Raw genomic sequence first — 25,479 nt, 5'->3', positions numbered from 1 at the left:
CAAATACATACACACATAAATGTATATGTGTATATATGTATATGTGTATATGTATATATATATTTATATGTATATATATACATATATATATATATGTGTATATGTATATATATATTTATATGTATATATATATACATATATATATATATATATATATGTGTGTGTGTGTGTGTATGTGTGTGTGTGTGTGTGTGTGTGTGTGTGTGTATTAAACCAGATTGAAGGTAACTGACAAACCACAAATCCATGGATGTATTAGGAGTATGTGTACTCCAAGCAGAATAAAAATAAGAGAACAATTTATTCCAATAGCCAAGAAGGTGGTTGAAGGAGGAACTAAGGAATGCTTAGAACTTAGGCAGACATAGAAGATACCCACTGCATCCCAGGCAATTGCCAGTTGTCTTGCCACAGGACTTTGATGACCTTGCAAGAAAGAGTGAGGCTGACAATTTTTTGCAATTCTGCTTCACTTAATTTCAATTCACCCAAATCAAGAAGACATCATCCTCATAAAGTCATTGCTCCTCTTCAAAGACAAATGACAAACAACAATGTGCCTTTCAACTCTATAGTTCTGTGATCAAATCACAAGCACCAGATTCTCCCCCTGCATCCGTTCAAATGAAAACAGTGTTAACTATCACTGGACCATGAAGTGACTGATAAGCAGCAGGAACCGAACTGAAGAATGACTTGTTCATTTTTGAACTGATAACTGTGGGTCAGATTCTACTGGCCATTGCTGATTGTAAGACATATCACCACTTGCTAAGCTTCTGTGTTTCTATTTAAATACCGTGCTCCAGGGAGTTTTTGATAGGAAGCAGCTCTATTATTGTTTTGCAAACATTGAACTACTGACATTCAGAGGCTGCATCCTTTGAGTGACAGAAATGTTTGAGAGTTAGCAAAACCAAGATTAGTTTATTGATCTAATCATTTTATCTATAGTTTTTAGTACATACTTAAAAATATGGATCATTATTTAGAATTTTAATTGATTTCTATAAATATACATATAAAAAAATGAATACAAATTATATAATAACCATTGTTATTGTTGAATATATGATTAGTCCCTAGGAGATCCATCAGTTTTCAGAAATGTTTATGAAGAGGTTATTATAAATATACATACAAATATGTATGAATATTTTTCTAATTACGTTAAAATCTTGAAACAAGTTATTTAAATCATTAAATGCTATAATGAAATTAGATTTCTTTTTTATTAAAGTCTCTTTAACAGAAAGCAAAGGAATTTAATACTGTGCTGGTGAGGGTTGCTAGGCAACCATTCAATGCAAATTAGGCTTCTTAAACTAGAAGTTCAAGGGCTAGCACTAAAGAAAATAGAGGTGGTAAAATGGAAGAAAAGGATTCCTGACTAGAACAATCCAACCTTAAAGGAGTTGAATATACAGGAAGTGTGTAACAATATTCTTTTTATTTTGCTCTTGATCATGAAGGAAAAAGGGCCAGAACCTTGAGCAGTAGGAAGATGGCCTAAGCTCTTTCCTGATTTAGTTAGTAAAGGAAGCACTAGAGATATTATGGGAGGAAGAAGAATTTAGTTCTAGGCACTAGGGAAATAAATTCTATGATAGAAAACATTGGAATTTTGAAAGAGAATAGACAGGAAAGGGATTAAAATTCACAACTGTCAAAGTATATCACTATAATTAAATGTCTGTATTTTCATTGTACTCTAAATTTTACATCACTGATTAAAAATGGAAATTCATGATTGCTTTGTTTAGTTGTTGGAATAGAGATTTTTACCACAAAATTATGGGGGAGAAACACAATTCTCTTGAAAGGCATCCTGTAATCTTTGACTCAGTTAATCAAGGTTATACTTAGATCATGAGGAAATAAGGCCATCAATCAGGCATCACCATACATTCACAGATTTCATCTGGAAGACCTAGGATGATCAAGAAAATAACTTCCTATATAATAATCTTGGAAATTCAAGCCTAAAATAATTTGACAAAATGGCTTTTGAAACTGAGTGAAATAGGAAACTGAGGACTTCTCAGAATAATAAGCTTGGGTAGTATAAACTCAGTATTAAAGATCCATTTAATTATTAAGGCTCTGGGAGAAGAGCAAAGATTTACTCTTCCAGCAGAAAATACCTGAGGTAATCCCTTTTGACCCTTGTTCAACTGCTTAGAGAAAAAACCTGACCAATTGTTTAATGGACAGAGATATCCGAGAAGTCTCCCAACTGGCTATATATATTTGATTGATTGAGAAAAGTCTGAAACAGACCAAATCCCCTTAGTTACTAGCTCAGTAATTTAGAAACCTTTAACCTCTCTTGCTTAATTGATTACTTGCCTCTGAAGCAAAATAGACCAAATCCCCTTGGTTACCAGCTCAGTAATTTAGCAACCTTTAACCCCTCTCGCTTAATTAATTACTGGCCTTTGAAGCAAAACAGACCCCTTTTTCTTAATAACATTTTGAAACATTTATTGCTTAACCAAGACCCTGGTACCACAAAAAGACCACCTATATTCCAAAGACAAATAAGGAATAAAGATTTTGCCAATGATTTTAAAAGGATTAACAAGAGTTGGGTTAAAAGGATTAACAAGCAAACAGTTTCTGTAAATCTTGACTACATAACTATGCTCCTTACTTCTGTAAAATTGACTTTTCCTGCTCCAGACTTTTTGGTGAAGGGACTATCCTGCTTCTCATGAGAATTGAAATAAAGAAACTTTTCTGTTTGTACCTAGAGAGGCCTTTGAGTAGTCAATTTTGAGTTAGAATTTGTGCACTATATGTAATTGATATGATTTACAAAATTCTTAAATGCATTACTGTATATAATGTGCAACACCTAGTATTGGTGAGTATGCAGTATGCATTCAAAAAATGAATTGAACTGAATTGGATTTTGAATCTAATATGTCATTGTATATTTAACAATTTTTAGAGTAATTTATCCTCATTACCTTTTATAGTGGAACAACCATATTTTGACGCCATCATTTTAATGTCCAGGAAAAGAAATGAAAATTGTACTTAAGAAGATGGGCAATTTATTGTGATAATAATAGACAATAGTTCCCATTGCGCTCTAAATTGATATTGTTACTAAATGCCATAATTGAGTACAGTAGTAGATCAGGCTAGAATACATTTGGAAAATTAATTATCCCAAACTACTTGCTTCTATAAAAAAAGCCCCTCTCTTAATTATCAATATTCTCCAACTCATTTTATACAGTTGCATATTATCCATTTCATTCAGTGCCATCTTCAGTCACCTTGACCTAGATCTTGCCACTGGACTCAGATGGCTGTGGAAGGGAAAATGAGGCAGGTGACCCTGAAAGTCTTCCCTCACTCAAATCCTATTCACTTGCATGTCATGGCTTCACCTCCTAAAGTCATGGTCCTCTTCAAGAATGAAGAACCAAAAAACAAAACAAAACAAAACAAAAAAACCAACCAAAAAAACAAAACAAAACCCTACAACAGCAACAATTGTGCAATATCACAACCTTAGAATATTTTAAATAAAATTAATTTAAGCCTAACACAATTAAAAATCAGTTTAGTAAAAATAAGGTTTATACCAAAACGGTAAATACATTGGATATATGGAGGAAAGAGAAAGATTATCCATATCACATATAACATAAAAAATAAAAATCTATAGATGAATTGAATATAAAAAGTCATACCATAAAAAATTAAAAGAAAATGAAACCTAGGAACTTTTACACCTATGGCTAGGGGAGCTCTTAAATAAACAAGGAATAGAAGAGACTACAAAATACAAAAAGAAATTAATTTACATTATGTTAAATTGAAAGGTGTTTGTAAACAAAATGGATACTGTTAGGGTAAGAAGGAAAACTGCTGACTGAGGAAAAAATATTGCATTCAATGTCTATAAAAACTAATAGCAAAATTAAATGTGGAATTAATACAAATGCATGTCATGTCCCCATTAGATTATAAACTTTTCCCCCAATTAATGATTAACTCCATTCGGGCAATGTAAAGAGCTAGAACTGAGCAGATGCACTTAACCGAGATAACCTAGCACTTAAGGCTAATTACAATTGGAAAATTCTCTATTAACATGCTTGGAGGATGACCCTACTCAATTCTGTGTTGGCTCGATCTGTGGGTGTAGACAAAGAAGGGGAAGAGAGATCAGAAGGTGGAGTAGGGCAAGCAGGATCATTCTTTGGCGGTGGAGAGAGAAAGGTGTGGAGATTCCTATATCTAATCCCCTGAGGGTGATCCCAAAAGACCAAGAATAAAGACTTTTGCTTATCCTGACTCCAGCTGATTCTAAGAGATCCAGGTGACTAACGCAGTCACCACAAGGTAGGACAATCTTTTGCCTCTTCTTCTATCCCTAATACTTAGCCCAGTGCCTGACCCTTAGTAAGCACTTTATAAATGTTTATTGAATTAAGTTGAATTAAAGTTCTCTAAAGGATAAAGAGTCAAAAAACAAGAACAAGTTTCAAAAGAAGTAATTAGCACATGAAAGATTGTTGTAAATCATTAGTAAGACAAGCAAATTAAAGAAACTCTGAAGTTTCACCTCATACCTAGCAAAATTAGCAAAAAAATAAAAGGAGAAAGGGGGAAATCAATGTTGGAATATCTGTGCCATACCAATATACTACTGGTAGAGGTATGAATTGATCCAATAACCATATAATTTATATTATATAAAAGTATAAATTATACTTTTAAAAAGTGACAAAAATGTTCATATCCTTTGACCCAGAGAACCCATTGCTGGTCATGGACCTCAAGGTCAAAAAAAAGGGCAGGGAGAAACAGAAAGAGAGGTTCATAAAAATCAAGATATTTATAGTACTTGTTATTGTAGCAAAAACTGGAAACAAAGTAAATGATCATCAATTGGGAAATTACTATGCCATTGGTGATACATAAAATATAATTGAATATTAATGCATCATAAGAAATAATCAATATGAAGAGAAAATATGTAAAAACTGATACATAGTATATATATAGAAGCCAGAAAACAATACATACAAATAACATAGCAGTGTATGTAAAAATGATAAAATTAATCCCTATTACAACTTTAGCATGTACAAATTTCATCAGTAATGCATTGTTTTAGGGAATGAGTCTAGGACAAACCCACGTTAGTACAGGATTTGGAAGACCTTTAATTAATTTAAATACAAAGTCATTAATGTAGTGAATAAATAGACACACTTCTATCACAAGACTCATACCTAGAAACTTCTAACTTGATGAGCCTTTCCAGAGCTTGCTCTACCATAGATTAAAGATTACCTCCATGTGACAATGAGGTTTGAGGGTATAAATTTTTGAAATGTATTCTCCTCAAACCTATTCTAATGGTCCCAATAATAAACATGAAGAAACTTGTGCTTCAACAGCCTTTGTGGTATTGCTTTGTAAATGACATGTTTCTACCTATTTAGAGCTAGATTTAAAGTACATATTTTCAATTTAATTCCTTTTTCTTTTTTTTTTTTTTGCATTTTACTACCTGCAGATCCACAATTAGTAGATGACTTTGCATTTAGAGGATTTTTTTTTTCTGATTCAATTTGTGAGTGGTTTACATAAGATCCCTGTAGTCTAATTGGAACTAGGACACATACTGAGTATTTGCCTATGGCTTAGCAAAAATTCGAACTAACAGGACATAAAGAAGGGCACTAACAATCTAGATCAAAGCAAATCCAAAGAGAATATTACTTAGTATGAAACACCTTTTTTAAAGTTTTAACTTAGTTATGTTAAACAACAAAAATATTAAACATTTTCATTTAAGAATCACCTCAGTTTTCAAATCTTGTTTTAGAATAAGAGAATCACAAACTCAAAATTGGAAGGGTCTTTAGAAGAGCACCTAAACCAATTCTTTGTTTAATCTTTTTCCAGAGAACTAACTATTCAGTCTCTTTCCTTGACAAAGAACTCACTATCTCACAAAGTTAACACATTCAGTTTTTTGAAATTCCAATTGTAGATGTAGTTAGAGAAACAGAGATAGATATAGTATATGTGTGTGCATGTATATATATATATATATATATACATATGTATTCTGTGTACAAATGTATGTGTGTGTGTGTGTGTTATATACTCTACATCTCTATAAATTCTCACCCATTCATTCTTATTCAGCTCTTTGGAGCCACATGGAATAAATCTATTCTCCTTTACATAAAACAATACTTCAGATATTTGGAGATGATAGTCACATACTTTCTAAATTCTATCTTTCCCACACTAAGGGCCCCTAGCTCCTTCAATCAATTTTCATGTGGTATGGTTATAAATACCCTTACTCTTCTGGCCAATCTCCTCAGAATGTGCTACAGAATTTCAGGGTTCCTCTTAAAATAGTATGCCCACCACCATTGGATATGGTATCCATATATAGTCTTAACAAATGCTGAGCATAATAGGATTGTTACCTCATATTAATGGAACCCATATTAATGGAACTTTGCTGAGTGACAATACAGTTGCTATATAGTTCATATCAGGTTTTTTTTCTTAGGAAACGGTATAGCACTGACAACTAAGAGTAAGCTTTCGTTTGGCTAATGCCATCAGGTATTTATAATATGAACTATTTTTCTACCAATGGCCCTGTTTCTGACAGATCATTGACCTAAAAATTCCGAAATCAAGATGACTGATAAATCCCTCAAGAAATGATGTCTATCACTACTAACAAAAATTTTCAGAAAAAAATTCTTAACTTGTTCCTGTATGAACATTATTCTGTCTCCTTTGTATAGCAGAGAGAACTGCCATGGAAGGAACTTTCCTGTTAGAAGATCAAAAATAATGCCCGTTAACTTCAAAAATAAGTTTGGTTATACTCTGTTGCAATAAAGTGACAGAAGAAGAATTAGGAGACAGATGCCATAGGCTATGAACTAATTGAGTAGCATGAGTAGTACACAACTGGAAAGGTTAAAGTAGGAACAGCAGAAAGTTCTTTGGAGTGAGGTCGAAGACAGCAAGAAATGGATGAGCAGCTTTATCTAGCTTAAATTATTGTCAATATTCCATTGTCCACACGAGGACCATACTGTTTGTGGCAATTTCAAATACCAGATCAACTTTCCTTTGCCTGAAAGGTATCATTCAATCCATCACTAAGCATTAATTATCTACTTATTGCCAGATATTTTGCATTTATAAACCACTTCGCCATTCATTCATCTTCTCGGAAAATTTAAATTAATCTTGCCAAAGTTGAGAAGGAAGGTAATATAGTGCCTAGAGAGCTGGCCTTAGAGTAAGGAAAACCTGAGTTCAAGTCTTGAACATATAATGGCAATGTAAATCAGTAAAATTATATAATCTCTAAGTGCCTCCCAGGAAACTATATAAAATCATAAATTGGAAAGCAGATGATGATCTGCACTGGTGTAGAACTCTATCACTGAAAACACAGATCTAGTTTAAAAAAAAAAAAGCAAAGCCTAAATTGGAGGATAAATATACTATATCACCAAAATATAAAGAAGACCATGGTGCAGTGGCAAAGAAATTTTTCTAATGGAATTATCCTGTCCCAGATATTTCAGAAAGAAGTCTGGTTAATTTAATTAACTCCAGTTAGAAAAACCCAGTTGTTTTAAGAAAAATTAATATTTGAGACACTACTGTAAAGAAAATGTGATCTTTTATTAAGTGATTTAGATGCAGAATATTCATCTGGACTGGGCACAGAACAAAGACTAGTACACAGAAAAATCCCCCAAATTCCCAGCATTAACCCCTCTGGTTCCAGGGCTTGGATATAATCCTCTTTCGATTCTCTTCTCTCAAATAGAATTTGCAGCATTGGGATTCCTCTGGATAAAAAGGACTCTTTTCATATATAATGGAGAGAATTGGTAAATGAAGGGCAAACAAGGGCTTAACTTTAGAATACGTTTGGATTTGCCCTTTCTGAGCTCGCTTCACATTGCATCTAGTGCTCTGGCTGCTTTCAACTCCACAGAACAAAATTTCCTTTCCAGGTTAAACTAATCTTCTATAATTTCATCACTGAGCTGCTAAATAAAGCCTTGATAGACATCACCTCCCTCAGCGTCTCCTTTGATTGGAGGGCGGAAGAAAAGGGCAACAAACTCCTGTACTGCACTAAAAATTCCAGTTTCTCCTTTTGTAAAGAAATAAATTCTTTACAAAAGGAGAAACTGGAAGAAAGGAGTGCATTGCACTATGTATCTACTGTTGTGTTTAGTTTCAACTCCATGAAACAAGATGCTTAGTTGCTGGATATACTCCCTAGTTTCTTCCTCCCATCTACTTTCCCTATCTATTGTTCTGTGTTGTCTGCATCCTCTGCACCTCACCCTCACTCTTCTTTTAACACTATATATATATAAAACACCCCTTGAGAGCAGGGACTCTTTTTATTTATTTATTTATTTATCTATTTCATTCCTTCCCTCTAATATTTAGCAAAGTATTTCTATATTTAGCACATAGTAGTCATTAATAAATATTAATTAAATTGGATTGTTGGGTTATGGGGAGGAGAAGGGCTCTACAGTCAAGTTTAATTGACTATTGTTGCACTTTTCCAGTTTTGATGGGGAATGTGAGTTAATTAGCTTGATTCATAATACTTAAAGGTAAAAAGAGAAGTCATCACTGAGAGGTGGCAAAAGGTCCTTTTTACCTACAGCTTTATAAGCACCAATAAAAGTTGTACAACTGTACAGGGTATATTTTTTATCATATGTTATACTGAACTTCAAAGGAGCACTGGAGTAGAGGCTATGTAAGGCACTTGAACCACTTGATGGGATTTTTAAAGATTTTCTTACATTTTAATACAACTGCTTTTATTATGAGGAGAGACTTTATCAATAAAGGTATCTTTGTGTAGTTCTCTCTCTCTCTCTCTCTCTCTCTCTCTCTCTCTCTCTCTCTCTCTCTCTCTCTCTCTCTCTCTCTCTCTCTCTCTCTCTCTCTCTCTCTCTCTCTCTCTCTCTCTCTCTCTCTCTCTCAACAATTAAGGTAAGTGACTTGCCCAGGGTCATACAACAAGATAGTAAGTATTAAGTGTGTGAGGTTGGATTTGAACTTAGCACTGATACCAGAGCCAGTGCTAATACCAATCAGCTGGCCTCCACTGAATAGTTCTAAGATGAATAATAATGGTTTAATAACTTAATGAAAATCCTGAAAAGATTATCTTTTTAATTAGTAAATTTAGTATCTGGCTCACAGTCTTCTTTATTCTAACCCCTAACCTTAGATTTGAGGACCCTAATTCAGACTCCCATTTGAACTTGCAAATGAAAAGCATAATAAGTGCTTATTGATTTATCAGTGAATTTCCCTTACACCTTAAACTTCAACATGAAATTTCTTCCCTTGAATCAAAGCTTTGTACAGGCTATTCCCTATATGTCACATACTCTCCCATTTCACCTCTACTTCATTATGCAAGACAAGTGCTACCTCCTACGCAAGACCTTCCCTGGTCCTTCCTGGCACATAGTGAACATTTAATGCATATTCATTTAATTCAATTGACCTTGAAGACATTTATGAAAGGCAGTGTTGCTTAAAAGATAGATGTTTAATTTTACAATCAATAAGATCTGAATTAAATCTAGCTTCATACATACTATTTGTGTGATCCAGTGAAAATTTCTCAGTCTCTTAGTAGCCCATTTTTATCCCCAGTATTTCTCATAGCATCTCATAGAGTGTGAATGTTTAAAAAATATTTTATTAATAAGCTACAAGTGACACAATTTTATCAATAGAACAAGAATAAATTCAAAGATTTGGAAAGACTTCGAATTGGCTGAGCATGGATACTTATCACATACCACCACCATGAAGTAAAAGATAAAATATGACTTGCTAGCTGATTTGTCCTAAGTAATGGAGGTTAGGATATGAAAAAAGAAAATTAAGCATGAGCTACATCAATACCTAAGGTACCAAAGGGTAGGAGTCAAGATGACAAAGCAAAGAGACCAGATGGGAGAAAACATTAAAGTATAAATCAAATCAAAACATATAAGGCAGCCAACATACAGTTAGACAATAGTAGACTCAAGATAAAAGTAAATTATCATAAAACCAAGAAGTTACAAGTGCATAAAGCTCATAAATCATGATAAATAAGTTAGGTTCCCATAAAAAGTGCATGCTCTTAAATTGGGCATGTTTAACGTATCAGATTGTTTACTGTCTTGGGGAAGGGAGAGGTAAGAGAGAGGGAGAAATTTGGAACACAAAGTCTTTAAGAATGAATGTTAAAAACTCTTTACATATATTTGGAAAAGTAAAATATTTTTGATTGAAAAAAAGAGTATATGCCCCTCATTGTCATTGATCTAAGAATAAATTAAGGGGTGTTGGTCATGTCTCCCCTTGCATCTTAATTGGAATGGCTCCTTGAGTGACTAGATAGCCTTACATAAAAGGGAAGGTGAGTAAAATACATATGTATTTGTATGAACCACAAATTTATTTCATGTTTGTTTTTGTTAGGTATTCAGAGTTAAGTGATTTGCCTGGAACCACACAGCTAATAAGTCTTGTGTCTGAGTCTGGATTTGAACTCAGGTTCTCCTGAATCTAGGGCCAGTATTCTATTCACTGTGCCATCTAGCTGCTCCCTGCAAATTTATTTCAAAAATGAGCATCATTTTCTAATACACACTAATAGAAAAAAGAAAAAAGCATTGCTCAAAGAAACATGATTGATGTTAATAATGAAATCCTAGATTCATAATTAATAATCTATTGTTCTTCATTGTTTGCATCAGACATTTTGATGGAAAAACACAACTAAATTCCCAGAGGAACCCAATTAGAAATTCTATCTTCACTGAACAGTTAAACTAACTTTGTGGTACTTAAAGTACAGATACCCATCATCAGAGGAAAGCTGAGTACTTATGCCATAGCCTATTAATCCTAAAAACTGTTTATCTGATCCTCAATAATACTTTAATTCCTGCAGAAAGTTCCCAATTGTAGACATTGCTATGACACAGTGAACTTTATTTACGACACATAGAAATACTTGTATAGCCTGGCAGTGCCAACAGGATTCATACTTGAGGACCATTTAAGAGCTTTCTTTACTTAAAGACCAAACCCTTAGGTATATTCATTCTTCTATCACAATTCTCTCAAAAACAACTCCTGCTTTTCAGGTTTCTTTTGAATGTTATTTTCAAACCCCTTAAGGGCAGGGAGAATCTTTTTGCTTATATATGTATCCCCAACATTTAGCATACTCTCAATAGGAAGGCATTAATAAAGTTTGCTGCCTTGCTTGTCTTTATTTTATTTGTTCTTAGATAATTTAACTTTGCTTAATTACAAAATTAATAGCTATTCAGTTGATAGGCATCCCTGTCCTAATATTTCTATCATCCACACAGGCAGATACTGCTTAAGACAGTGTATTTGCCAATGATAATTCTTTAAGTTTTGCCAGAATCAGAACTGCCAAGACTGATTCTATGATAATAAATACTCCTTGTCACCTTCTATTATAGATGATAGGTCTGGCCTGAGGAAAAAAGAAAGTGGTTAGAACTCATTTGAGTTTTCTAAATTTCAACAGAGCAGCTTAGAAGAGAGGTCTAAAAAGCAAATTGTTACGTCTGGCACATCAAAATTATATTTCCCTTGTCACCTTGTTTACACTGGAGCCAAATATAATTGGGTTGTACTCACACAATTGTGAGATTATCCAGCAATTAAGATAGTACAGAGTGAATGCAGATAGGAGGAGGAATTCACAAGATAATTAATTGAAACAGCATGTGCTTTGTCTGGACTTACTCCATCGGTATTGTTAACTGGCCTGTAGTTTTTCAATAATTACTTCAGCCCTTCAAAACTAGGGATAATTTAATCAAAACAAAAAAATTTTAAATATATTATGTGGTTTTTTAATTGGGAATAAAATGAGCTTGAACTCACTGAGAAAACCTGTGTAAAACTAGGCAGGGTCATGATGGACAAAAATAAATAAGGAACTAGAATCCCTCTCTCTGGTATCTAAAGCTATAATTCCAAGGCCTTTGTCCCTGCATCCTCCTAAAAGAGAGATAAACTTATATCTCAGAAATCAAAACTTTTGTAATTCTCCAGAGAAAATGTATTCCCAAGTTCAGAGATGGTCCCATGATCTATCCTGTAGTCTAGAAACCTTTCCATGATCTATCTACCCAGGCCATACCTTATAAATGTTTGGAACTTAGGGACAATTTTTTTCCTGTAAGTAGCAATACTAAATGTTTGTTGAATGGAAACGAAGTGAAGTATAGTGAATTCAGGAGAAATCTATATAATTATTAACTATAACAGTTTTTTGGTTTTTTGGGGTTTTTTTACTTTTCTAAAAAGCTCCAAACTATAAGACAGTCCATTGCTGAGAAATGTCAGGATTCTGAGGAAGTCTCTTCATGAAAAGTTATCAGTCACCAGACTTATGAGGACATGACCCTCAAGGTGCCCGTGGTTATAAAATCTGGGAAGCTCCAAATCAATCTATAGAATGATGATACTCGATTGCTAGCTGATTTGTCCTAAATAATGGAGATTGAATATGAGAAGAGAATATAAGACCAGCATGAGTTATATCAATAACTAAAGAACCAGAGGGTAGCAGTCAAGATGACAAAGCTAAAAGATGGGAGAAAACAGGAAAGTATAAATCAAATAAAAATGAATAAGGCCACCAACATACAGACCTTGATGGCAAAGGCTCTGGGAGTAGATTAGGACAATTTTTGCCTGTTTGACTGAGTTCCCAGGAAATTGTTACTGTTCACTAAAAATAATGCCCCAAGGCACAATGATCTGCTTGTAGTCCCCCTTTCGTTGCCCTCTGTAAGTGAACAGAACTCACTTTAATTGAATGAGGTCCTTTCAATAGATTTTGGCCTTCTAAGTGTTGTGCCACAGTTCCCTTTTATTGTTCTGCTTCAGTTTCCCTGAATTGTTTTGCCTTAATCCCCTGGTTTATATATATATATATATATATATATATATATATATATATATATATATGTTATTGATAACTCACATTCACTGCTGGATGCTTTGGACATCAGCCCTGGGGCAACGTGCCCCCAGCACAATCTCTCCCTCTCAGAAATCCAAATAAAATATTAAAAACTCTCTATTCTCTATCTTGCCTCAGTTTCTCTGGCATTACATTTGGAGGCCCCAGCGAGATATGAAATCAGGATTAGAGATTAGAGACCTTCAGATCTCCAACTTGGGCCTCAAATTGGCTAAGATCTGGGTTCTTTGGAAAGGCTGGCACTCTGGAATTTTTCCAGAGTTTCCAGGAAGAGAGCAGTTTCTCAACCAGGACAAGACTTACTGTGGATGCCTCCATTTGGCCAAAGGAGAGTCTGTTTTAAAATCCCTGCAGGGTGAGTGGTTTTCTGTCTGTCTGTTCTGTATGTGCTAGCTTCAGGTCTCCAGATATTAGATAAATGAATTTTAAAATTCTGGGAGGTACCACCTGATATAATTGTTGATACCACTGGGTTCTGGTTCTGAGTGCCTTTGGGCACTACCTGGTTGTATCTGAGCATTCTCTGTGAAGGCAGAGAAATGCACCAAACTGGGGCTTGGAAGCTTAGAAAAACTGTTTGGATTCTGGGAAGGAAGAATCTCAAGCTGTAACAAACTTCTCTCGGGGCTGTTCCTGGGAAAAGCCCTAGTTTCTGCGTTAAATGTTTTGTTTAATGTTGTAATTGTGCAGTTTATGTCTGTGTGATTTGTGTTCTGTGACTTGTCTATTTGTTTTGTTGATTTAAGAGCTCTGTTAAGTTTTAAGAACAACTAGGGAAACTGGGGCAGGACAATTAGGGAAACTGAGGCAGAACAATAAAAGGAAACTCTGGCACAACATAAGTTTTGGGCTGATCAGGTTAGTTAAGGATATAGGACTTCATAAAGTCAACACATGAAGCTATTTATGGCTTGCTCTTAGACTGCTAAGATTATATTTCTTGCTTGTGTTCCTCATTTCCAGTCTGAAATCTGAGCTTTTTTACTGTTTATTACCTGACCTTCACTGATTTTCTCAACTAGAATTTTCTTACAATTATAGCTTTGGCTAACATGATAAATCCCGAGGTTTGACCTGACTTACCAGGCAGTTTCTTTGCTTAAACATTTTTATGTAATCAATGCCTCAAATTTCATAATTACTATAACAATATAATTCTGGCAGAAAAAAGTTTATTAAGAAATACTATAAAATCAAACTTCCTACATTGGCATTCTATCCCCAGGTCTCTCTATTGCCTATTAGTTCTACCAAGTTTTACTTACACAATTTAATTAAATCAAACGCAAAAAAAAGAAAAGAAAAGAAAACAAGGAAGCTGGTTTCAGTGTTAAAATGGTTACAGTAGAAATACCAGAGACAGCACTTAGTCCTCAGATTTTCCTCAGATTGTGCAAATGAATATATAAAAACATTTGTGACATGAATTCAAACTTGATAGCACTAAGAAAAAGGGGAAATTGATAGAAAGAGGTGTTTTCTTTTGGTAAATGTTGGAATTTTAATATCCCAAGATAAAATTTCAATTACCAAAGAACTTGGCACTTGCTTTCTCTGCAAATTACAGTGTTAAAAGTTTCCTACAGCACTAAGAGGTTAAATATTTCCCTAGTTCACTCAGCTAATGCGTGTCAGAAGCAAGACTTGAACCCATATGTTCCTAACTTTGGAACCAGCTTGTTATTATTGCCTCTCCTAGTAGAATATAATTTTGACCAATTGAGGACATATTTATCAATAATGTTCCCTAAATATCTAACCACAAACATATTCAAGGAAAAAAATGACATTTACAAAGTTGACCAGGATAATGAAAGATCTAGAAGGCAGAGTATGCATGGAACAATTGAAAGAATTGGGAATATTGAGCCAAGAGAAGATTATCAGAACAAAAATATCAAATATTTGAACAGCTATCACTTGGATAGGGTATTAAACTCATCCTACTTAGTCCTATAAGGCAGAACTAAGAACAATGATTGATTACAAGGAGATAGAGTTAAGCTCAATGTTGGACAAAGTTCCCTAACAATAAAGCTGCCCAAAGTGGGAAGTAATGAGTTCCCTTTCATATGAGATCTTCAAGCAAAGGTTTGATGACTACTTGTCATTGAAGACAGTCAAAAAATATTTCTTAAGCACTCAATTATGTACCAGTCACTCTGCTAAATGCTAAACACTAAGAAAGACAAAAACATTCCTCCCTTCAAGAATGCTACAGATGTTTATAATAAAATTAGATTAGTTTTATTCTGAGTTTCTTTCCAACTATTTTGTTTTTTTTTTATTTTGTAGCAAGTATTACTATTATACAGCAATTATAGAATGAGCTTTTGTAATTCTTTTTCCATTTAACCAATTCTATTTTTTAAGGAGTTGTTTTCTTCAGTGAATTTTTATATATCTTCTCTGTTTTGTGCTTTTTTAACCAAGGTATCAACTCCCCCCCCCCCCCCCGCCGCAAGATTCCCTTTTATTCCTCATTTCTTTTTCCATTTTTTTCTTCTATCTCTCTTATTTTGTTTTTAGCTCTTTTAGAAATTCTTTTGGGCCTGAGACCAATTCACATTTTCTTTGAGGGTTTGCCTGCAGAAGTTTCAACTTTATTGTCCACTTCTGAGTTTATGTTTTGAAATTCTCATCTCCATAGTAATTTTCTATGATTATGTTTTTGTTTGTTTGTTTGTTTGTTTTATTTTTCCAGCTTATTTCATGATTTTTAATCTTATATGAAAGTTAGATTCTCCTACTGGAATGAAAGGAACAATCTCCCAAGCTTCAGGTTTTTCAGGAAGCTGTTTTCAGAACTTCTAATCATTTTGGTTACCTTGCAAGATACTTGGTTATCTTTCCTTCTTCCTTTCTGAGCTTGTTTTCCTCTTTAGCATTCCCAGTTGACAAAAATCACAGATCCTTGAAATATTGCTGTACTGATATAACTTTTCCCCCAGAAAATCTAGTGGTGAATAAGTTTTTATTTATTTAATTGGTTTTCTAAATAAATAATCGAAAGGATTCAGCCTTAAAAATAGGCTACATTTTCAACATTATAGTATTTCATTTAGCACTCCTAGTTTCATTAATTACTTAAAACTTAAGATCAGGGTTAGGTTTAACATTACCCCAAAAGGAGGAGGGAGGAGAGAAAGAGAAAAAGATATTCAACATATAAGATAAAGTATGGTATAACTAGTTATTTCCGGTACACAAAAGAAGTGTTTAAGACACCCAAGTGTGCATTAACAGAAAAACTTAAAATGAGTAGCAAAAGTAACTTAACAGTATTATATTGTCTTGGAAACTATTTAACAAAATAAAACATGAAATTTGAGGGGCTATCAAATCGGCAATTCTTAGAATCATAGATTTTAGGGAATAAAAAAGGACTTTAACAACCTTCTAGTCTAACTCATACATGAAAGGATTTTCAACCACAGACATACTAGACAAGAGATCATTCAGCTTCCACTTGAAGACTTTCAGGAAGAGAAATCCATCATCTCTCAAGGCAATCCATTTCACTTTTGGACAGCTCTAATTGTTAGGAAGTTTTTCCTAGCATCAAGCTTAAATTTCTGTTTTTGTAGTTCTACATTGTTTCTGGTTCAGTCCTCTGGGGCCAGCTAAAAGAAATCTAGTCATTTCTCCCCATGACATCTTCAAACACTTGATGATAGCTACCATATCCTACTTAGCTCTTCTGCTGCCCAATTTGTTCCTTTTGCTGATTCATATGGATTCAAGGCCCTTTACCATCCTGATTTTCTTCCTCTGCACATTTTTCAGCTTATCAATGTTATCCTTTAAACACAGTTCGCAGAACTGAATACAAAACTGAAAATGAGATCTGATAATGGTAGAGTACAAAAGGATTAACTGCTCTCTATTCCTGAAAGCTATGTCTCTCAATGCAGCCCAAGTTCTCATTTGCTTTTTTGGTTACTCCATCATATTGCTGACTCATTTTGATCATATGATTCATTAATACTTCAGATCTTTTTGAGAACAGCTTCTATTTAGCTATGTCCCTCCATTTATGAAGTTGATTTTTGATACAAAGTTCAAATTTTATCCTTATTTCTACTAAATTTCTTTTATCAGATTCAACCAAGATGCTAGCCTGTCAATATCCTTTAGAGCTGGAGATGACAGGAATTTAGGTAGACCTACCTTATCCATTTGTCAGTAGTTGTCTCCAACTCTCAAACACTGAAGGAGTTGTAGGGGACCTCTCTATAGTGCAGTTGTAACTAACTGAAAAGAAGTGAAGGAAGAAGGAAGGAAGAAAGAAAGGAAGGAAGGAAGGAAGGAAGGAAGGAAGGAAGGAAGGAAGGAAGGAAGGAAGGAAGGAAGGAAGGAAGGAAGGAAGGAAGGAAGGAAGGAAGGAAGGAAGGAAGGAAGGAAGGAAGGAAGGAAGGAAGGAAGGAAGAAAGGGAGGGAGGGAGGAAGGAAGGAAGGAAGGAAGGAAGGAAGGAAGGAAGGAAGGAAGGAAGGAAGGAAGGAAGGAAGGAAGGAAGGAAGGAAGGAAGGAAGGAAGGAAGGGAAGGAGGGAGAGTAGGAAGAAGGGAAGGAAGAGAGAAAGGAGGGAGAGTAGGAAGAAAGGAAGGAAGAGAGGGAGGGAGGGAGGAAGGAAGGAAAGAAGGAATATATAATACCATTTTACAAGAGAACTATCAGGTTAACAATTCTTTTCTAAGGAATGCACAAAAATATCAGAGAATTCTTGGGTCCTTAAGGAGAAAATGCTGTAGGGAAGAGAAAGGAGAAGAAATCTTGACTGAATCTGATCCAAATTTAACTTTTCTATTTGTAGAAAGGCTGAGGAGCAATCACAAGGGCAACCAAAGAATCAAAAATGGAACAAAGCATCTGTGACATGGAAAACACACTGTGCTGGGAATCATGAGACTTCAATCCTGGCTTGCCATGATCTAGTTGTGTGAACTTGGATAAGTTATTTAATCTTTCTGGGACTTCAGTTTCTTTATAAAATGGAAGTATTTTACTAACTAATCTCTAACATTCACTTTTAATCCTAGAACTATGAGTATACATTTGGAATCTTTCAATGTTCAGGTGTGTATTGACAAATCAAAAACAATTCCTTATGTTCTCCCTTCTCCTACTGATCTTTTTTTTGTCAAACTCTAAGTGCAATAATTCCTCTCATCTTCTACTTGTGACTCTCTGGACTTTCCCCAGCTCTTTCTGAAAGTTCATTCTGCCCCAAATAGATCCCTTCCCTGAAGATCCCTGTCCTCACTGAAGTTCTTTCTTTGACTCATTAGTTCATCCCAAGATCTTCACTTGAGAAAAGTGCCCCATCTTCATTCTTATTTGAAATGAAGATATGACCACTTTCCTGTCTCCTCTCCCCTCTCTGGAATTTCTCTGCCATTCATTTGTCAGCTTCCTTTTACTTATTGTCTCCACTTTGCCTTCAGAATACTGTCCTTGAGAACAGAGACTATCTTTCTTTCTACTTGTATTTGCATTCATAAAACTTGTCATAGTATCAAGAAATAATAGCACTTAAGAAATGCTTACTAATTTGATTTGACTTTACTAAACTAGTGTTCCACATTGTAGAAATGTGGACATGTTTAAAATTTATATATAGTTAAGCACCTTGGAAAAGCTTGTCATGTACAGTAATCCTATTACAAATCACATTGTAAAGTGAAATATTTGTTTGTAAAATGAACAATCCTCCATTTACACATTATATAAGCCAGTTTTAAATATTTGGGGTTCTCTTAAAATTAGGTGTATTTGTGGTAGATGTAATATAAATAATAAAAATTAGTAACAGTCATAATTAGAAAAGGAAATGGCAAACCACTCCTATATCTTTGCCAAGATAACTCCATGAACCATATTGCCAATACTATGACTATGAGGTAGCAAAGAGTCAGATATGACTAAATGGCTGAACAACAACAATCATAACAGCTTCCTTTTACATAACACTTTATGGTTTGCAAAGCACTTTCTCCAAAAGAACCCCACAAAGAATTCAGCATGAGTATACTTATCCCAATGTTACAGATAGAAAAGCTCCAAAGTTATTCTCTTGAGAGAAATGTGAGTGGGAGGTATGGGGAAGTCAGCATGGAAAGAACTTGGATAGGAGGCAGCATCTTAGTTCATTAAGAGACTCCCTCTGATTGCTACAAAGAATGACTTGGAAGGACTCCAAATAAATCCATGGACAGTTCCATGCCACTAAGGTTGCTTACTTACCTTAATAGAGAATTTAAAACAGTGGAGACCAAAAAAAATGAAAAGCAACCAGGAGATATATCCAAAACAAAGTCCATTTTACTTTATAGTCTATGCCTTAGAGACTGAGGTAGAAAATGTATCTGTCTTTTAGTCAGAGGCAAGAAAACAAGCTTTGAAGCTTGCTCCTTAGTGCTTCCCACTCAAAATCACAACATCACTAACTAGGCAATGTATCTAAACTGAATTCCCTAGGAAAGCTCCAGTTTTCTTCAGCTAATTCAACAGATCAGTTTTTGATCAGTCTTTAACCTTACAAAACAGGGTGCGGAGCAGGGGGAAATTCAAGCATATATGCAAAAAGTTGTATATTTTTAATAAACAAATAGTCAGTATGGATAATTCTTTTAAAAATCCATTCACTATTCTTTAAGGAGGGTCTTCAGGGAGAGTTCATTATCTCTGATCTGACTGCATTAAGAAACAGGCTTGGGGAAATGCTGTTAGGAAGCTACACAAAACAGTCTTTTGACAAGCTCTACTAGTAGAAAAGCTGACAGAACTCTGATTTTTTTTTCTCCTTAACTCCTCTGGAGTTTTGATTATAAGTCAGATGGTCTTCTAAAACCAGCAAAGAGAATGGTGACCATAACCCTTTTTTCCTATGCACTAACAGACATTTCTCACTGAGACTCATCTCCTTTGCTGTGCTTTTAGATTATGTTTCCCTCTGATAAGTACATACTGCCCCCCTCAGATCAAATCATCCTGAGAGCTTCTATTTCTTTGGAAGAAGAAATCTATGATTATTAAAAAGTACATACATATTCAAACATATATTCTCATCTCATAAATACTACATACATCTCACAGACCCCCTTTTAAAGTCATTTTGATTTAATAGATCTTGGTTATTTTGGAGAACAAGCTTTATTTATTATTATAGCTTTTTATTTACAAGATATATGCATAGATAATTTTTCAGCATTGACAATTGCAAAACCTTCTGTTCCAGCTTTTCCCCTCACTCCCCTCATCCCCTCCCCCAGATGGCAGGTAGACCAATACATGTTAAATATGTTAAAGTATATGTATACATATCCATACAGTTATTTTGCTGTACAAGAAGAATTGGACTTTGAAATAAGGTAAAATTAACCTGAGAAGGAAATCAAAATGCACACAGATAAAAATAGAGTGATTGGGAATTCTATGAAGTGGTTCACAGTCATATCCCAGAGTTCTTTTGCTGGGTGTAGCTGGTTCAGTTCATTACTGCTCTATTGCACCTGATTTGGTTCATCTCATTGTTGAACCATCAGAATTGACCATCATATAGTATTGTTGTTGAAGTATATAATGATCTCCTGGTCCTGCTCATTTCACTCAGCATCAGTTCATGAAAGTCTCTCCAGGCCTTTCTGAAATCTTCCTGCTGGTCATTTCTTACAGAACAATAATATTCTATAACATTCATATACCATACTTTATTTAGCCATTCTCCAATTGATGGGCATCCATTCACTTTCTTGCCACTACAAAAAGAGCTGCCATAAACATTTTTGCGCATACAGGTCTCTTTCCCTTCTTTAAGATCTCTTTGGGATACAAGCCCAGTACTAACACTGCTGGATCAAAAGATATGCACAGTTTGATAACTTTTTTGAGCATAGTTCCAAATTGCTCTTCAGAATGGCTGGATGTATTCACAATTCCACTAACAATGTATCAGTGTCCCAGTTTTCCCACATCTCCTCCAACATTAAGCATTATCTTTTCCTATCATCCAGCCAATCTGAGAGGTGTGAAGTGGTATCTCAGAGTTGTCTTAATTTGCATTTCTCTGATTATTAATGATTTGGAGCATCTTTTTATATGGCTAGAAATAGTTTCAATTTCTTCATCTGAAAATTGTCTGTTTCATATCCTTTGACCATTTATCAATTGAAGAATGGCTTGATTTTTTAAAAATTAGAGTCAATTCTCTATATATTTTGGAAATGAGGCCTTTATCAGAACCTTTAAATGGAAAAATGTTTTTCCAGTTTATTGTTTCCCTTCTAATCTTGTCTGCATTAATTTTGTTTGTGCAAAAACTTTTTAATTTGATATAATCAAAATTTTCTATTTTGTGATCAATAATATCTCTAGTTCTTCCTAGGTCACAAATTCCTTCCTCCTCCACAGGTCTGAGAGATAAATTATCCTATATTCTTCTAATTTATTTATAATCTCATACTTTATGCCTAGATCATTTTGACCTTATCTTGGTGTATGGTGTTAAGTGTGGATCAATACCTAGTTTCTGCCATACTAATTTCCAATTTTCCCAGCAGTTTTTGTCAAACAACGAATTCTTATTCCAAGACCTAGGATTTGGGGGTTTGTCAAACACTAGATTATTAAAGTTATCGACTATTTTGTCCTGTGAACCTAATCTATTCCACTGATCAACTTGTCTATTTCTTAGCCAATACCGAATGGTTTTGTTGACCACCGCTTTATAATATGGTTTTAGATCTGATACAGCTATGACCCTCATTTGATTTTTCTTTCATTGGGAGAACAAACATTTGAATGGAAAATATCAAAATATCTAGCTTTCAACTTTAGACTGTCTCATTTGAGCATTATGAATGTGCTCACCATTGAAAACTCTGTTATGATGAAGTTTTCTGAGATGAGTTTTAGAATTATATGATAATAGATGAAAAAGTTCTCTATTCCAACTGCCTCATTTTACAGATGAAGAATTTGAGGGCCAAGGAGGCTAAGTGACTTGGTTAATAGAAGAATGTCAGAAAAAGTCAGAAGAATGGGAGGGACATGATGGATCGATATGAAAGATGGAAGATCACTAAAAAGAAATAATTTCACAAATTCGTCTGAAGAATAAATATAATGCCAGCAAAAGCAAAATGCCTTTGACATGTAGTAGCTCAATATGACAGATTTTATACACTAATAGACATAAATGATAGATAACTGAATATTGAACAAATACAGAAACTATATATCATGTAATAATCCTGAGCACAAATAGGGCGTTCAATGATAAAATTTTTTATATTTTCTATTTCTTTCTTCACTTATGATACCACACTAGAAAAAAAGCTGCTAAATCAAATGGCTATGTGAGAATACATATAAGCTGCCTGATACAATGTTAAGGGTGGGATTTGAAATGATAGGTCATTGGTTTGAATCCTGACTCTTTTTACCATCTGGGTGGTCTTGAGCAAGTCATTTAGACTTTGTAGACTTCTACTCCATTAATTATAAACTAAAAGGACTATATTTAATCTTTTTTGTGTCCTTTATAGACCATATGTCTCACACCTATGCTCCTCCTAGGTCTCACACCAAACAGGAATTAAATAGAAGAAAAGCCTCTTGAGCAAAAGACTTGATTTTTCAAGCTCTCTTGATGAGTCTTTCTATTTCTACTTTCCCTCTTTTCCTATTCCTTTGTCAGATTGTTGGCTCAGGTGGCAGATGACAAAGCATTTTTGCAGGGGGTATTGCATTTGTCTCTTTGGATCATTGTTGTCCTGTCTCTTAGGACTGGTGTAGTCTTGTCTCTAAGTGAAATGATCTGTCTTCCATTCCTGCCTGAGTGAGATTGATGAGGGTGAGCATTTGAATTGCTCATCTCCCTCTAATTCAGTCATCACCCTGACACTTAAAGGGCTCAGAACTTTCTCTTTACTTGAAAAAGATGTTTTTTCCCCTCTTGCTTCTTTGACTAGCCTGCCTTTTAGGAGCTGTTGTACTTTTAAAATGAATAGATTGAAGTCAGAAATATAGGAGCTCCCTTCCCTATTTATAATAGTAATAGTAATAGCTAAAAGAAACCAATGATTTCTTTTATATTTCCATTTGAAATCAGCCATTTTATTAGTTCTAATGTTGATATTCAGATATTGACTTGAGATCTCAATTATTGCATAGTTCTATGAGGACACAGAAACTGATACAATGGTTTAACTATAATTGGGATTTAATAAATTTTTTATTAAAAGACAATAATCATTCAGCCTAAGTCAGGCCAAGATATTCTCAGAGCCAAAGAGGGTTCCTTTTTTTAATAAAGTCACATGAAAAGTGACAAGTCATGTAGGTAAAAAAAAAAAGCCATGGCTATACTTTCTTTCTCTGTTTATTTCTTTTAAATCTAGAAACCCTGGCATAGAAGACAAATCATCATACTTGAACTTAGGAAAGAGTTGTATTCAAATCCTATCTCTGACAATTACTAGCTATATGACTCTAAGCAAATCATTCAATCTCCCTGATTTTCCTTATTTTCCTTAATTTCCTCATATGTAAAGTGAGGATAATAATTCTTATAGTGAATCTCTCAAAGGTTGCTGTGAGATTAATACCATATTATATATATATGCCTTGAAAACTTTAAAGCATTTCTCTAAATGTCATTTATTATTTATCATTTATCATTGATATCCCTTAAAATTTGCTGCTTATACTTTTACATAAAAACAGTTTGGAGAGTTCACTATTCTGGATACAGGGAGAACTTAATAATTATTAATCAATTAATCTCTCCCACAGATCTAACCTCTTACTCTCCCTTGTTTTCCTGAAACATTATTAGAACAACTTAATGGGTAAGAATTTGGCAGGTGGGAATGAGATACTGTGAAAGAAAACTATCGAGAACAGATACTCCCACCTAACTCAGGATTTTTGAAATGCTGTATTGTATAGATACTTGTAAGATGGATCCAAAAATTATAAAGAAACAAAAAATTATAGCAGATAAATGAGCAAAAAATGGCATCAAGGCAATGTATGAACAAAGATGGTTGAACAAGGATGGGTGATGGATAACTAAAAGATGATTCATGTGATGTGCTGGTTCCTCATGATCAGATAACTAAAAATGGAAGGGATTTAAAAATTATTTCATACAACTCCATCATTTTACAAAGGAGAAAACAGAGTCAGAGAAGTTGAGTGATTTGGCAAAGGTCACAAGACTAGCAAGAGGAAAAGCAAGAATTTGAACCCCAGATCCTCTTCCTCAAAAGTTCATAAACTTTCAGATTTCCTCTCAATCTCCTAATGGTAATAGAAAATTAAGAAGACCTCCCCCAACAACTACAGATCCCATGAAGAGAACCCACAGGAGAATATGAAGAATGATCACTTAGAATGGATAGGCATGGATTGATTTTCAATCAAGAGCTAAAGTGAAATAACCACATCAGTAAGATCATAGATCCATTTTATTATCAGAGAATATGCTGCAAAAGTCCAATATTTAGCCAACTCAAGATCTTAATGAAAATGAAATCAGAAAGAAATGTCCAAGAAGAAACTTAAGGCAGTAGCATGAACATTAGATATGATCAAAAGACATTTCTCATACTTAGAGATTGTGTTTCATTGATCCACTTACTCTAGTGTCTTAACTATCACCTTGAACCAGTGAGAAAATGTGAATAAAATTCTGTTGTGGTACCTTGGTAAAGCCTTTAAACTATTAGAAATTCAACAGCTTGCTGTCTTGAGGCAGGTCACAAGATTAAACAGACAGTGAGATCAGAAAGTTGCACATAGGTCAGAATAGGCAAAATGTCCAGGATTAGTCAGTTTTGGATTTTGTAGGGCACATCTCTAAATAGAGATGTTCTATAGTAGGTGCTTAATTAATGTAGCTAGTATCAAAAGTAAAGTCATAAGGGCACGATTCAAATTAAATAATAGCAGTAGTTTGGGGTTCTTACCATCTACTGATCAATGAACTTCAGACAAAAAGACAGTCTAGGACCATGGATAATTCAAAGAGAAAGAATGGGAAAGAAAATCCCACCTAGACTTACTTCTTCAATTCCACCTTTTTAGAAGAACTTTATAATTGTTAAAGGGGTGTTCTTCATGTAGGGATTCAGTTTTTTGCAATTGCTTCTTCTATAGATACCTAAGAGCTTTCAGGCTGGCATCTAAAAGAGAATCCATTTAATATTAAAAAAAAAACTTCTAAATAGTTGATATAGATAGATAGACAGACAGATAGATAGATAGATAGACAGACAGACAGACAGACAGACAGATAGATAGATAGATAGATAGATAGATAGATAGCTTGATTTTCTGTAGGTCATAGAAGTTGAGGAATAATAACTTTTGTA

The sequence above is a fragment of the Sminthopsis crassicaudata genome, chromosome 1 (genome assembly GCF_048593235.1).
Source record: "Sminthopsis crassicaudata isolate SCR6 chromosome 1, ASM4859323v1, whole genome shotgun sequence".
NCBI lineage: Eukaryota > Metazoa > Chordata > Mammalia > Dasyuromorphia > Dasyuridae > Sminthopsis > Sminthopsis crassicaudata.
The sequence above is the reverse complement of the archived record's forward strand: the minus strand, read 5'-3'. Positions refer to the sequence as shown.